General features: G+C 38.1%; 1 protein-coding gene and 1 pseudogene across 1 annotated transcript in view; one reads left to right on the top strand and one right to left on the bottom strand.

Moving 5' to 3' along the window:
- Positions 1-15,183, bottom strand: part of GPC3 (glypican 3) — a 518,803-nt gene that overhangs the window by 411,133 nt on the left and 92,487 nt on the right. The gene's annotated exons all lie outside the window — the stretch shown is intronic.
- On the top strand, positions 10,166-10,724 carry LOC114228189 (ferritin light chain-like; annotated as a pseudogene).

Here is a 15,183-nt window from a genome sequence, read left to right as displayed (position 1 = left end):
GCCTAGGAAGATCCAGTGTTAATGCCTTTCACCATAAATTGCCAACCTCCAATTGCTAAAGTCCTCTAATTGAAAATGACTCACCAGTGCTTCCACATGCCTGTTCCGCCTTTACCCTTAAAAACCCACTTCAAACCCTGAATCGAGGAGTTTGGTCTTTTGAGCATTAGCTTCCCATTCTCCTGGGTAGTGCCATTCAAAATAAAATAGTCAATCTTTCTCCACTGCAATTCCTGATGTTTAGTGTTTGGCTCTGCTAGTGCCAACTGGATGAACTCTTTCTGTTCTGTAACAACATGCCAATTTACCTATGGGAGCTGGTTCCTAGTATTCAATTGGGTATTCTTATAGCAGATATTTCTTTGTTTTTCAGCACAAGGAAACTTCAATAGCTGAATGCTAAATATTGAATTTACTGGTATATTTAAAATATAGCAATCAATCAAATATTTATTGATACCTGGCAAATATAGGGCCCTGTGCAAAAAGTCTGTGAGGGGGAAAAAAGAATGTTTTCAATAAAAGAAGCACAATCAAGCAGTGGTAGCAAGAGCAAAACAGCAGCCCTGCCCACTTTTTCTTAAAAGTTAGAGGCCATCCAGACAGATTAGCTGTGCCACCTATGAAAATACCAGATGTATATACTTTGCTCCATGTACAAGATCTATGGAATAAATAAAAGCACAAGGCTTCGTCTTCTTTAAAAATTTTTATCAAGCTACATTTTTCTAGTCAACTGAAAATCAATTTTCTTCTTGAATGTTCTTCCAACAAAATGATGGAGGGGGGGCAGCAGCTGATGTTAGGATATAAGTTGTACCTAGGACGATTTAAAAAGTTCTCTAAGGGCTCCACATTTGCTGAAACCATCCTTCATGGAGATCCCTATGCTCAGTTGCAGTCTATGTTCTTTTGGCTACTTAGGGGTGGCAGAGTCACCACCACTGAGCAAAGCAAGTTTCCAAACAAGCTCCAACTGAACTGGAGTTGGCAAAGAGCAAACTACTAATATCAAAAGGCCCACCAAGCACTATCCACGAGGAATCTGGGAAATTTTTCACAAAATGGGATTCATTTTTTAAGTAAATTGTATTTTGTATTGTCCATATCTCTTTCCTTGAAAGAGTATACTGTTAAATTCCTCATAAAGACAATCACATGGATTTTCCAGGACTTTCTGTTTCTGAAGCTGATCAAATAAAAGAAAGATTGTATTTCAGGTTAATCCAATATCATTTCAGTATAAAAATCCATCAAAAGAAACATTTCTAGATAGATGTATTTAAAAACATCTGAAATGCTACCTTTTGATTCAGAAATTAACTATAAGTCCAATAAATCTATTTTAAGAGGGCAAAAAGAATTAAGACAAATTAACCTAAGTGAATTTTTTATACAGAATATCAGCTTAATATTAAAGTATTTTTTGTTTACTTTGGAAACATTCTCAAATACAAGCACCATTTTTTAAATTTCACCAAAGCAAATAATTTGCTAATTTTATACTCTTACCAACTGAGCTACCCAGCCAGGGCAAAGTCTTGCTTTTTCACATGTATTATTTGTAAGCATTTCTCACTCGTTACAAATCTTTGAAAACACCATTTTAAATGTTTTCCCATTTCTAATTGTTTGCTAGTAATAACAATGATACAACTAACCAAAGCCCCTTATAGGTATGTTTTTGCACACATCTCTATTACTGAACAGAGACTTGTATCCCCCTTATAGTCTTTGGCCGAGAAGGAAATGGCAAAATAGTGAGAAGCCAATAGGGGGCAGACTCACAACTTTCCCATCTCTTCACCTTCCTACTTGCCTTTATGGCACTCAATCTTTCTCTCCCACTGTCCTAAATCTGACTTTGGATTCTGACTGACTCTGACCCTGATGCACTGAGCAGAAGTGGCTAAAAAGAGAGGCAGACACATACAAGGTTGCAGCTGGAAGAGCAGGGAAGGCACGTATGTCCTGACCCACAGAGCTATGTGCTATCTGGCTGGTGGTCTGAGTGGCTGGGGTTACCAAACAAGCAGAGACTATAGTTTTCCAAGCCTGGCTCAGGATGGCAAAGGGACCACAATATCTCCACCCACATAGCCCCTATGCCTTTGGTAATAGCCATGGCGGTGTTGAGCTACAGATCCCCAAAGCAATCTAGAGGACAGAAGTATAGCTGAAGTATAGCTGAAGTGTTTCAAATAACTAAATGTAGTATAACCTTAAAATTAATATTAACACTCTATTCAATATCCAGTTTGTGTTTCCTGATGTATCTGACAATATTTTAATTAGTATTTACTGAAAACTTAGTACTAATCTCTCCTCTCCCCCACCATTTTTTCTTTGACATCCTAGAGCCCTATGCTTCTTATATCATTTCTTCCTCTGGTAACAAACTTTGTGACAACATAGTGTGTGCCACTGGACCACATACATGTTGTTAATAATCTTGTTAATAAAGGAATTATTCTGTAAAACATGGTCTCCCTCCTCAGAGCGTTGCAAAATAATTGAGAAGCAAAAAGGAAAGTACAAGAAATGGCTAGAGACTAATAAAATTAAGTGCTGAGACTATTGTCAGACTGGCAGTTAAGTGCTCTGAGAGGTCGGACACAGGAAAGAAGCCAGTCTTAGATGGAGAGGGGGAGGTAAGTCTTAACTGTGAAAATGAATACTCTTTGGCTACCCAGAGAGAGAGAGAGAGAGAGAGAGAGAGAGAGAGAGAAAATGTTCCCAAGACTAACAAAGCCACTGGAGGAAATGTGCCCCCCACCAAAAATCATTCTAGCATATCTAGCCCCACAGACTCAACTGTTATTCAGGAGGCAGGAGCCATTTAGGCAAAATGTGCTGGCTAGGGTACTGGCTCAAGTCTAGTTTATCACTAGAGGCTCTAAGAAACTGCATTATAGAGGTGGAACTCAGATACTTCAAAGAGAAACCTAAGCCCTTGATGAAGCAGCACTAAATAAGCAGCAATAAAAAGAGAAACTAACAAACAACTTCAGGGCCTATATTGTATAAAAACAAAAATAAACAAAACTAGCTTTTCCTGAAAGAAAGCTGACATCAAAGTGTAAATGACTTCAAGGGTACCTTTCATTTGCTTTCTGACCATTTGTACATGACCTTATAGACATGGTAAAGAAAGCAAATTTACCACATCATCTTCACCCCATGGGATACCATCTGCTCCTTTCAAAATAAATGTTTCCCTTGTCCTCACCCAGCACCAATATTTAACATGTTTAAATATCAGCAGACACTTATTCTTAAACCATTTTATTTTTTAAAAAACAGACTTTGGGAAATCATGTAATCAAAGCTCCACTTCATAGGGAAGTTAGAACAATTGAAAGGGTACATCTTCTACTGAGATTTGCCAACATATTTTACACATACTGGGGGAAAACTTTCATAAAATTGTGCTGTCTATGCCATATATCATTCCAATAGAATTCTTTCTGAATTTTTCTATCTCTGCCTATTTTGAGATAAAAGACCCACTGGCTATCCCCCAGAAATAATCTACAGGTTCCAATGGAGTTATCTGCAGGCAAATACCAAGTTATTAACACTTGCCAGACCACTGCAAATGTAAAGATAAGGGTAGTTGAGGTGAAAGGAGCTTTGAAGTACATAGCTTTCTTTCAAGTTACCTACCCAGATTCCCATTTAAGAATGATCATCTGAGAGAGATCACACCTTTAGGTTATCAGATGGAAAATCTCGATCTCCATCATGCCTCATTTAATTGCAACATTTTGAAATAAAAAAATAAAATAATAAAAAAATGCATATCTAATCCATTCTCAAAGACTCTCCATGCTTTGGTTCTGTAGAAATGTCAATCTAATGCTGTATGGAATTTTCATTTAGCAGAGATTTGGGGTAAAATGCAAGGGAATTGACCATTGTGAAGATCAGTTTGCTACACATGGAAACAGAAATAAGGTGATACAAGAAAATATGAATGGTAATATTTAAAGTAAGAGGAAGAGAAAACATGGGAGAAGGGAGAAAAAAGACCAAAAATACTGGTAAGGAATAGAAGAGTTATTATTACTTTCATCTTCTTAACAGTGTGGTCCTTATTTTCCTTAACATGCAATATACATGAAAACAGAGGAGAAAATTAATCCCACATACATAGATATACAAGCTGAGCAGAGCGCAAAGTCACAAAGAGCCAAGTCACCAAATGTGAATGTGTATAAAAACTTTGTTCAAAGAACTTTACTTTCTTCAAACTTAAGACTGTCTTCAACCATTCTGAACATTCTCAACTAAACCAAATCTGTTATTTACCCCTGGTAAATGCTGATTCCCCCACACCCACATTGTAATAAAACTTAGAACTATTCAGTTTTCTTAAGTCTGCAAGTGTCCTTTTTTTGTAATTGGGAAAACAATTTAAAAATGGTGATGCAAGTGACTCAGGAACCAATCATCTATATTATTAGAGAAAGAGAAGGAGACAGCCTGCATTAATATGTAGCCTACAATGAAATTTTCATCAGATGTGCCTGTAAACATGTCTTCTTTGTATAAGGTAAACTGTGTGTTAAATTAAACAATGGATATTGGGAAAGCTACTAGTAATTTCAACAGAAGAAAATTGGACAGAATTGAATGTCTAGATTTGTGGCTTAGTGCAAGTTACTTGTAATTGATGCATTTTTACAATATAAAGAGGTCTGACAGCTTGAACTTTGATACATCTAAGCAATATCTAAATATCCATTAGAACAGATTTTGATTTAACAACAGAATACCTGATGATATCCAGGTTCTTCCAGTATATGTCAAGCCATCACTCTTATTCATTTGCAATCAATCAATCCTTCATTCTTCCCTCCTCCCCAACAGGAGCCAGTCATTCAAGGTACTTTTTCCATTCAATTTGCAAAAGGTGCCTGGCTCTTAAGAACTTGGAATGCTGAACTTTTTTCTTTTTAAGAGTTGTATCACCTTTTAGTTGTGAGATTCGTGAACATGTCCTTAATCTAAGTGTGCAGAATGTCTATTTACATGTTTTTTGAATTAAATAACCTAAAATTAATTTTAATCAAATTTAGCAATAAATAAATTTTGGTCTGATGATGTTTGGGGTTTTTTTCCTCCTCACAATTTCAGAATGCCCTTGATGTAATTGGTGATACACAGGGGTATTAGAGATCTGGACTCTACTGGTCTATTTCCACACATAATGGGGCACACTGTAAATTGTCTTCAATATAAAAATGCTTTTTTTAAAAAAAATTAGAAAATGCAAAAAGGAGACCAAATGCAAAAATAATTAATCATTTCACACTGAAAAACAGTCACTGTTGACATTTTAGTATAAGACTTTCCAAGATTTTTTTCTGTACAAATTTAAGCTTACTTATTTTCACATGGTTTTATCATCCTACATACACAGCTTTATATCCTGTAGAAGCTACAAACTATAATGGCTTTATAACATTCTATCAAATGAAGATATCAGAGTTTATCTAATCATTTACTCCTCTATTATTAAATACTAGAGGCCCAATGCACAAAGATTCATGCAAGAATGGGCCTTCCTTCCCCTGGCTGCCGGCAGTGCCTTCACTCTGGCCAGAGCCTCCTTTCCACCTTCCCATGCTGCCCAGAGGCCCGAAGCAGCTGGGGTGGTGCAGAATGCCTGCATTCGTCACCATGGCAACAACACTAGCATCCTGCCCTGCCCCCAGCCGCCCAGCGCCTGTGTATGCAAATTAACCCACCATCTTGTTGGGTTAATTTGCATACTCACTCCTGATTGGCTGTGGGCATTGCAAAGTTACAGTCAATTAGCATGTTACTCTTTTATTAGGTAGATTGTATTGTTTCCAATTTTTTGTTATCAGAAAAATACCTCTGTTCATAAGTCTTTTTTTTCTGGATTCAGTATGGCTTTCATAGGAGACAATTCCAGAAGTAGAATTATTTAATCGAATCATGAATATTTTCAGGCCCTTGATAATACATATTTCCAACTTGCTGTTACAAAAGGCTTATTCCAGAAATGTATGAGTGTGTCCATTTGACGAAATACTAATCTGTTAGTAAAAAAATTATCAAATTATCTTCATTTGCATCTCCTTGATACTAGTGCCTGAACTGTAAGTCATTTTTTTAAATGCTCCTTTTAGAGAGAATGCTTTTTAAGATTTCTGTTAAACCAGACTTGTAAATCTAGTATCTGGTCCTAGCAGAGGCCAAAAGAATAGGAAAATAAAAGAACCATTTAGAAACGTTTAGGGACTTTAAGTTCCTTTTTTGTTCCATTATTTAATGACTATAAATTCCAGGAACTATAGTTCTTTATCAGTTTTCCCCAGTTGCACATAAGTCCCTCAAACTTGGAAAATTCACTCGCTCATTCTCTAAGCATTGCTAAGGACCCACCCTGTATCAAGCACAGTGCTGGGCCCCACAGATGTCACAATACACACAGAAACCCTATCCTGCTCTAACAAAGCCCTAGTCTAGTGGGGAAAGCATGAGGATTGTCCAGAGGAGTGTGGAAGTACATAGCAAGGCAATCTAACAAAGACTTAAAGGATCAATGCTGAGGCCTAAAGCAAAAGCGAAATCTCCCCAGTCCTTTCAACCATTTCCCATGTTATATGATTTTCAGACCCATCCTGGTCACTATCTTCTGGATATACTCAACTTTGTCAATGTTAGTAAAATGTGGTGACTATAATTGAACATAATACTCCAGATGTGGTCTGATCAGCACATATGCTTCTAATACAACCTAAAATTGTTTTTGCTTTAAAAAAATAAGCTATACCACATTGTTGGCTCATATTAAACTTGTGATCAACTAAATCCCCAAGAATTTTTACATAAACTGCTGCCAAGTCACATCTCTCATATCCTGTACATATGCAATTTTTAAAGCTAAATTCAAGATTTTACATCTATCACTGTTAAATTTCATCCTTGTAGGTTTTGACCTAAAGTTCCTACAAGTTGAGATCATTTTAAATCTGGATTCTGTCATCCTATATATTAAAACACACCACCCAGCTTTGTGTTATCTGCTAAGTAAAAAGCCTGTTTTTGTGATCAACTATGATCAAGAATCTGCTCCTTTAGGGTGGGAACAGGATATAGACATGGACTTTGTATTCTTTTTAAAAATATATTTTTATTGATTTTTTAGGGAGAGAAAGAGAAACATTGATGTGAGAGCAGAACATCCATCAGCTACCTCTGCATGCCCCCAACCAGGGATCGAGCCCACAATCCAGGCATGTGCCCTGAACTGGAATCGAACCAGCAACCTTTCGTTGTATGAAATGACACCCAACAACTGAGCCACAATACTTTATATTGTTCACAGTGCTAAGTAGGGTGCCTTTTACATAGTAGGTGCTCAGGTTTTGCTAAATAAATGACCAGGTAGAGCCAAAAACAGTCTTGTGGTAATTCCTTAAAAACATTTTCCTCCAGGTTGATACTGAATAAGTGCTCAGCCAGCTGTAAATTTGCCTAATAACTAGTTATGCAGTCACATTTCACAATCTTATGCACAAGGATATTACAGAAGACTCTCAAATGTTTTACTAAAAACCAGACATCCTATATTTATATTTGATATTCTGGCATGGTTGTTTTAATATGGAAATCATGATGTAGCCAAAACAAAAACAGACTATTAGAGGCTGTTTATCATTTACCTGTCTGATACTTTTTCTGTAATCCTGACCCAGATTATGGGGGACTTTTACTTTCTACCTTCTTCAATATGAATATTTTTTAATATACAGTTCTTTTGGCCTTTATTTTTTTACATTTCAGAAAAGTTTAGAAATAATTGTACATTAAAACTGTATTGTTAAATGAAAAATTCATACATTTATAATTAGGAAAAAATATACATTTTTAAGTGTTTTTTATTTTGAAAGAGGATAGACCTCAAAGGAGCCTACCAGTCCCATTCTGTCAAAGCATCATATCAAGCTTCACAATTTTTGAAATAGGAGATGCATATTACTTTTCCATAGTTTTTTACATGGAATATTAATTAGAGAACTGACATTCACTGATTCTAGGATCTCCAGTGAAGCCTGAGTCTGAGACTGTGAGACTATACTGTGATCCAAATGTCCTTCCTCACTCTATTCTTTTCCCTTTAAAGTTGGGAGTCAGAGATTTTAAGATATAGACTATTCAAGAAATAAAAGAATTCTCAGAGAATGAGTAGATAACATGCCCAGAATGATTAATGGCCTTTCAAAGATGAGCAAGTGTAGGAAACACATGACTCCTGGTGATGTGTGCTTTGCCTGCCAGACTGACCCCCTACCCTATCCTTCATCCCTTCTCTGAGCTTTACCCCATCCAAGATGCTCATTCCATCCTTGATCCCCCACTCCAACCTCATCCCTGATTTCCATCCTAAAGGCTGAGGGATGAGGTGAAACTGAGGGATAGGGCAAGACTGTCTGTTTTGCACATTACTTGGAAATTTTTTAAAAGTAGCTAAACATTTAAATAGTTTGTTTTAGAGGCTGCTGCCAAAATCCTCCCATGTTAAAATAGTCTCATCCAAAAGTTCCCAGCATGCCCAGCTGGTGTTGCTCAATGGTTGAGTGTCGACCCATGCACCAAGAGGTCACTGGTTTGCACATGCCCAGGTGGCAGGCTCGATCCCCAGTAGGGGGCATGCAGGAGGCAGCTGATTGATGATTCTCTCTCATCATTGATGTTTCTATCTCTCTCTCTCTCCCTTCCTCTAACTCTAAAATCTATAAAAACATTTTTTTAAAAGTTCCCAGCATCAAAACAGCTGATAAAAGCAAGTATGTCAAAACATCATATAACCACCTATATGATACAATGAAATAGGTATCTAGGAGTTGGAAGAATTGAATACCAGTTCCATTTTCTACCAATTGTTTGGTAGACTTTGGGGAATTCTGTTCCTAACCTAACCCTGTCCTCCTTGTAACTGGAAAGTTTGGATATTCATAGTTCCTTCTCAAGCTATGATTCTCAGACTAACTGGTACTGTTATTGAACTATTTTCATTTGTATTTACCTTGTCTTTAAGCATCTCTGGATCAAGGATCATGTCTCATATTTCCACAGAAGACATCACAAAATCTGAGCACATAGTAGTCACTTACAACCATTATTCCATTGAATTGATTTCCCATTTGTGAGCGAAACTGGCTGTAATTGGGCTTGTATTCAATAACTTTACTCTGAGGAGCATGGGACAGCACAGGTAACTTTGGCTGCTGATCAGATTCTAACTAGCATAAGCCCAAACTCTTTGCTTATAGGGCATAAAATTTACAGGGATGGCTCAAGAAAATATTGAGCCCTCCAAATGAATCTGATGCAAAGTCCTCCATGACTCACTGTGGCCAAATGGAGTAATGCTTCCTAGTGACCATTTTTCAACTTCATCCCCTCCTCACTGCCCTTGACCCAATTGGTGTGTGCTAAGTCAAAGGTGAAAAACACTCTCTATACTGTAGTCCAAGGAGGAGAAAAATGGCCTGGCTGATGAGATATTAATATTTTACATTTTAGAATATAGCTTTTTGTAAAATACAAGCATTTCAGTGACTTTTTCAAATTAGAGTTTACCCTTATCTAACTTTTATTTATGCTATACACCCCAAGGAATATGTCTTAATAAGTCAGAACACCTTAATCTTTATTTTGTTAAGGTAACACATTCATTCTGCAAATTTTAATTGAACCTCAAGTACATGCTAAGCACTGTGCTAGCTGTGGACAAGTATATATGAATGCAGTACTTATAAGACAAATTTACATATTTGTTCAACTAGATAAAGGTTAAAACCTGGAAAACACATCAGCCTTTTATCTTCTTTTCATGACAGTGATTAAATACCCAGCTTCTCAAATTTTATTTGAAATAAGGCATGTTGTAATTTGCTTATTAAGAAGACAATTCACCAGGCAGTGCCCTCGGTGGTCCCAGATCTGTCTCTTGCCTCAACAGTGTTTGGATGGAACAGACCCAGGGACGCCCCTTCTTCCAGCCTCTGGCCACTCTCCTATGTCTTATCCAGTCACCACCTTCAGAACCACCACCGGGACCAGCCAACACACCGTTTTGTGTTTTGTTTTTTTAAATACCTTAACTTCTTATTGCTGAAAAACCATGAGCTCCCATATTTGTCAGAATTATTCCACTGAGGTAGAGACTGAAGTCAACCACCTGGCCAACCTGCATCTGTGGGCCCTACACCTACCTCTCTCTGGGCTTCTATTTCGACCTTGACGATGTGGCTCTCGAAGGCGTGGGCCACTTATTACCTCTTCCCCAAGTTGTCCGAGAAGAAGCGTGAGGGCACAGAGCATCTCTTAAAGTTGCAAAACAAGCGTGGTGACCACATTCTCTTCCAGGACATGCTGAAGCCTTCCCAAGATGAGTGGGGCAAGACTCAGGATACCATGGAAGCCACCCTGGCCTCAGAGAGGAACCTGAATCAGGCCCTTTTGGAGCTGCCTTCCCTGGCTTCTACCCACGCAGACCTTCAGCTCTGTGACTTCCTGCATAACCACTTCCTGGATGAGGACGTGAAACTGATCAAGAAGATGGGCAACAACTGACTAACATCCACAGACTGGCCAGCTCCAAAGCTGGGCTGGGCGAGTATCTCTTCTAAAGGCTCACCCTCAAGCATGACTAGGAGCCTTTGGAGCCCAGAGGCCTTTGAGAGGCCTCTCTGCATTCCTCTGATGTCTGGCTTTTACCTGAGCCTCTTCCCGAAACTACTAGCCATTCTTTTAAGCACCCTGAATCTCCCATGCATTGGACCAAATGAAAAAATAAAGCTTTTTACAGCAAGAAGAAGGAGGAGGAGGAGGTAAAGAAGGAGAGATCGAAGGAGGAGGAGGAGGAGGAGGAGGAGGAGGAGGAGGAGGAGGAGGAGGAGGAGGAGGATGAAGAAGAAGAAGAAGAAGAAGAAGAAGAAGAAGAAGAAGAAGAAGAAGAAGAAGAAGAAGAAGAAGAAGAAGAGGAAGAAGGAGAAGAAGGAGAAGGAGAAGAAGAAGACAACTCACCAAAGGCTAGTCTGAGCATGTTTCCCTTTTGACGCCATGCTGCAATCTTGGTCAAGTCTGATTAAAGCACAGTGTCACTGCAATTCCAGCCTCCCATACCCCTTACTAATAAAAGAAACTGAAATGCTGAACAGATAACCGATCTTTCTCAGTGGGTCTATAATTTCACAAGAATGGTATATAACTAAACTTTTGACCTTTTGTACTGGTTCCCATTGATAATGATGGTAGCTATGGCAGATTTCTGCTTTTAAAAAATGAAATGGTCACAGGCTAGCAAAGTAAAAACAGTCCACGTTAAAGCATTTGGTTTGGTACATGGAGAATCCTTAGTGAGATGTTGCCGCCTGGTGATCCTGTTATGGATTTCAATAAGATGTTGATTTTCTCACTTCTCTGATTCTTAAGTAGGATCCAAGTTTTAAAATTTGTACCATTAAGCTAACATGCCATGCAGAGACAAAAGCTGACCCTCACCAATGGGCATTTGGGTCTTCCCTAATAATCTGCGGAAGTGGTTTTCAAACTCATTGTCTCCTCAACACATTGGCATCTCCTAGTCAGCTGTGAATAAGTGCTTTGCATCAGCTGTTACTAATACTGAACTACCAACATTTCTAAGTAATTTTCTTTTTTAAAAAAACAGTGAATTGAAAATTGCTCCTATACTATAGAAATACTATCACTATATCACTCACATTCTAATAAGCTTTCTAGTCCCAAACAATAGCAAATTGAAAGTTGCTCCTATACTAAAGAAATACCATCACTAAATCATTCAGATTTCAATAGGCTTTCTAGTAAAAGAGAGAAGAAATGGTCAAGATTACAGTTTGTGCACTGGGAACTGTGCAGAACCTAAAATGACCCCACCTATGGGAGGGACCAGCTTAGGAAGAGTATATTTTGAGGATTAAAGGAAGCATAGCTAGGGCTGAAAATTATGCTTAACTCTGGGCAGCCCAGAGCATGCAGTGTGTGAAAGTTATCAGACTTAGCTTCCATATTGGTTGGGAGTTGCTCATCTATAGGACAGCTTAAACTTTAATTTTCAAGATATGAAGTTGTAATAAGTTGGACTTGGTAGATTTTGAAGGGGTTAGTCTTATTGGGGAGGGAGGGCATTATTCCATACCAATTACCTGTCTGATTTTCAACTCTCTCAACCTACAATTAATATAACAGAAAGTGGGTGAGCAGTGACACTACCTTAAAGTGAAAAGGAATTTTGAGTTTGGGCTGACTTTTAGTTGATGGTAGGAGATCTAACTGGAAAAATACAAACATATATAACTTATTTGAGCTGTTTTCCTTGCATGTAAAATGAACTATCTGCCTTGAGGAGTGTTGTGATAATTAGAGTTTATGTATATCAAGTGCATAGCATAATGCCTGACTCTAGAAGAATATTTTAATCATTATTAGTTCATATGAAATATAAGACTGGTGCATGGGTAAGAAGTCAGAACTGGAGAGTTAATTACATTAAGGTGGCAGTGGAAGCCATGAAAATGAATGAAGTGCAGAGGAAGAAGAGAGCACTAAATACATCCTTTTGGAGAACAATCACATTTGGATGGAAAAGTAATGGCTGCCTTCAAAAGGAGAGAAGGAATGGTCAGAGGTGTAGAAGGGAAACAGATATATGTAGTGTCACAAGCCAAGGAAGAGAAACATAAGAGGGGGAGAGGGAAAAATAAACCCCAATGAATTCAGCAAAAAGTCATTTGGTAACTTGCAGGGGAGCAATTTTAGTAAAAAACCAGTGGCAGAAGCCAGATTACAAGGTGTTTCAGAATGAGTGGTAAAGAAATGGAGCCAACAGATGTAAACCCACTCACTTGAGAAGAGAAAGTCAATAATATCTTAGTCTGACAGCTGGACCTGGTCCAGACACACAAGAACAGACTTTAGCCGTAAAGACTTAAATGTGGGATTTTAATATGGAATTTCTGATGGCTGCAGGTACAGAGGGGCCTCCCAAAGGAAAAAAAAAAAACATTCCTCCTAAAACTAAATATGGCTTTCATAAACTCAACAAAGAGAGGCCAACCTCGGTTGTTTCTTAAATCTCCATGGCTTCAAGAGAATGCTACTCAATTCTAGACAAAGAAGAGCTCAGGCGGAGGGGGGGGGGGGGAGACAGAATAAAAAATTTAAGAATGTACAAAGATTGATGAAGTCTTCTCTCTCTGGTAGCCTCCCTACAGAGCTTTTGTTCTCAAAATTCCCAGACTCTGTGAGTCTTAAAGGAGCAGAACCCAATCAAGCCTCTTCAGGTGAAGGGGGGTAGGGGGGGATGAAGGGAGCTTGCCTATTAACTCCAAGCTAATCACCTACTGTTTCCCTTGTATTACATTAAATCTCTATTTTCAATGAGTAAATAAATAACCCCCTAAAAGTCAGGGTAATTATCTGAAAAAGCTGGTAGGGTCCACAAAGCTGATTACGACTTGTTTATATGAAAGGTTCGAATAAAAGGCATTTGAACTGGTCAGGAATGTTTGAGCACTATTAAGATGTGACAGGATTCACCAGGGTAAACATGTCCTGCCTCAGGCTTCTTGGAGCCTCTAATCCCTATAACAAGCAAGGTCCTAAATAAGAGAAAAAATAATACTAGCTACCATTGTCGAGCAAGCGTGTACCATGTGCTCTTTACATGCATTGTCTCATTTAATCCTCACCATAGTGCTACAAGGTTAGATATTATTAACCCTGGGGATGTAGAGCCCCTGGACTAACACTGGCGCCAAAGGACCTCCCAGGTTTTACAACATAAATCCTATACCTGTACCCTGGCCATCAGCTTGTATTTTCTTCTCCCTGTACTGCTTTGACTGCTTGGTTTTCAAATACTTAAGAAAAAAGAAACTTCCCTATATCTTGTCCCCACTCTATCTTATGTCACACAGGCTTTGGAAATTAATGGACCTAGGCTCTGCCTTATCCAATTTGTATGGTCTTGGGCAAATGACTTCCTCAAATGGACAATAATGGTACCTTCCAGTATTGTTGTGAAGACTGAGATACTAGCACAGTGCCTAGCACTTAGGAAATAATCCAAACTGTTACTTTTTTAAAAGTTGAGCATTACGTATAGATAAAAATAGATAGATAATCTGTAAAATTTTTGCCAAGTATTTCAGCATAGATGTGTGTGTGTGTGTGTGTGTGTGTGTGTGTGTGTGTGTGTGTGTGTTTTACCAAGCTGGGGAATATACATATATGATTTTATAAGATTTTAACATTATATCATTTTTTTCATATAATGAAATATCCATAATTGTTAATAGCCACATAATATTCCATTGTGTGTGTACCAAATTGATTTAACAGACACAACACTGATTAAACAGAAATAATTGTCTTTTAACCAAAGCAGCTCAACCAAGAGGACTCTTCCAATGAGAATTCCAAGGAAAAGAGTTTCTGTTTCCATTAAATTATACCTTGTCTTTGGCCACAATGCTTCTACCTGCCTCTGCCAGTGTTGCCTGTGGATGAAAGTAAGACTTTTAGACCATGGCTTAGGAAGCCACCAGCTTGAAAAGAAGTGTGTATCGTTGTGTACATTCAACCATAGCTACCCAATAATGAATGCATATTCTCAATATTTTAATAAGCCATGTTACCATGCGTTTTGTGACATCAGGGGAGCATTCTTAAATCAGAGGACTGGTTCTATTTAAGTTATCCAAGATGGCTTGGTTAAATATATTATGATATGCTCGAACAATAGAATATTTATAGCCATTAAAATAAGGGTAATATCTATGTAATCACATGGGAAATTATTGTTAGGTTGTTTAAAGAGCAAGGTATGAAATGGCATGTATATTATATGCCTTGTATATATTTTTTTTAATTAAGAAGTCTATTACCCAAGCTGCTTTATAAAAAATGTTTAGTTATTGATGAGGTTGAGAGAGAGAGAGAGAGAGAGAGAGAGAGAGAGAGAGAGAGAGAGAGAGAGATTTGATGTTTCACTTATTTAAGCATTCACTGGTTCATTTTTGTATGTGCCCTGACCGGGGATCCAACCCACAACCTTGGAGTATCGGATTGATGCTCTAATCAACTGAGCTATGTGGCCAGGACGAAGCTGTTAAG

Source organism: Eptesicus fuscus, chromosome 1 (genome assembly GCF_027574615.1).
Source record: "Eptesicus fuscus isolate TK198812 chromosome 1, DD_ASM_mEF_20220401, whole genome shotgun sequence".
NCBI lineage: Eukaryota > Metazoa > Chordata > Mammalia > Chiroptera > Vespertilionidae > Eptesicus > Eptesicus fuscus.
Note: the sequence above shows the minus strand (reverse complement) of the source record. Positions and strands in the feature narration are given on the sequence as shown.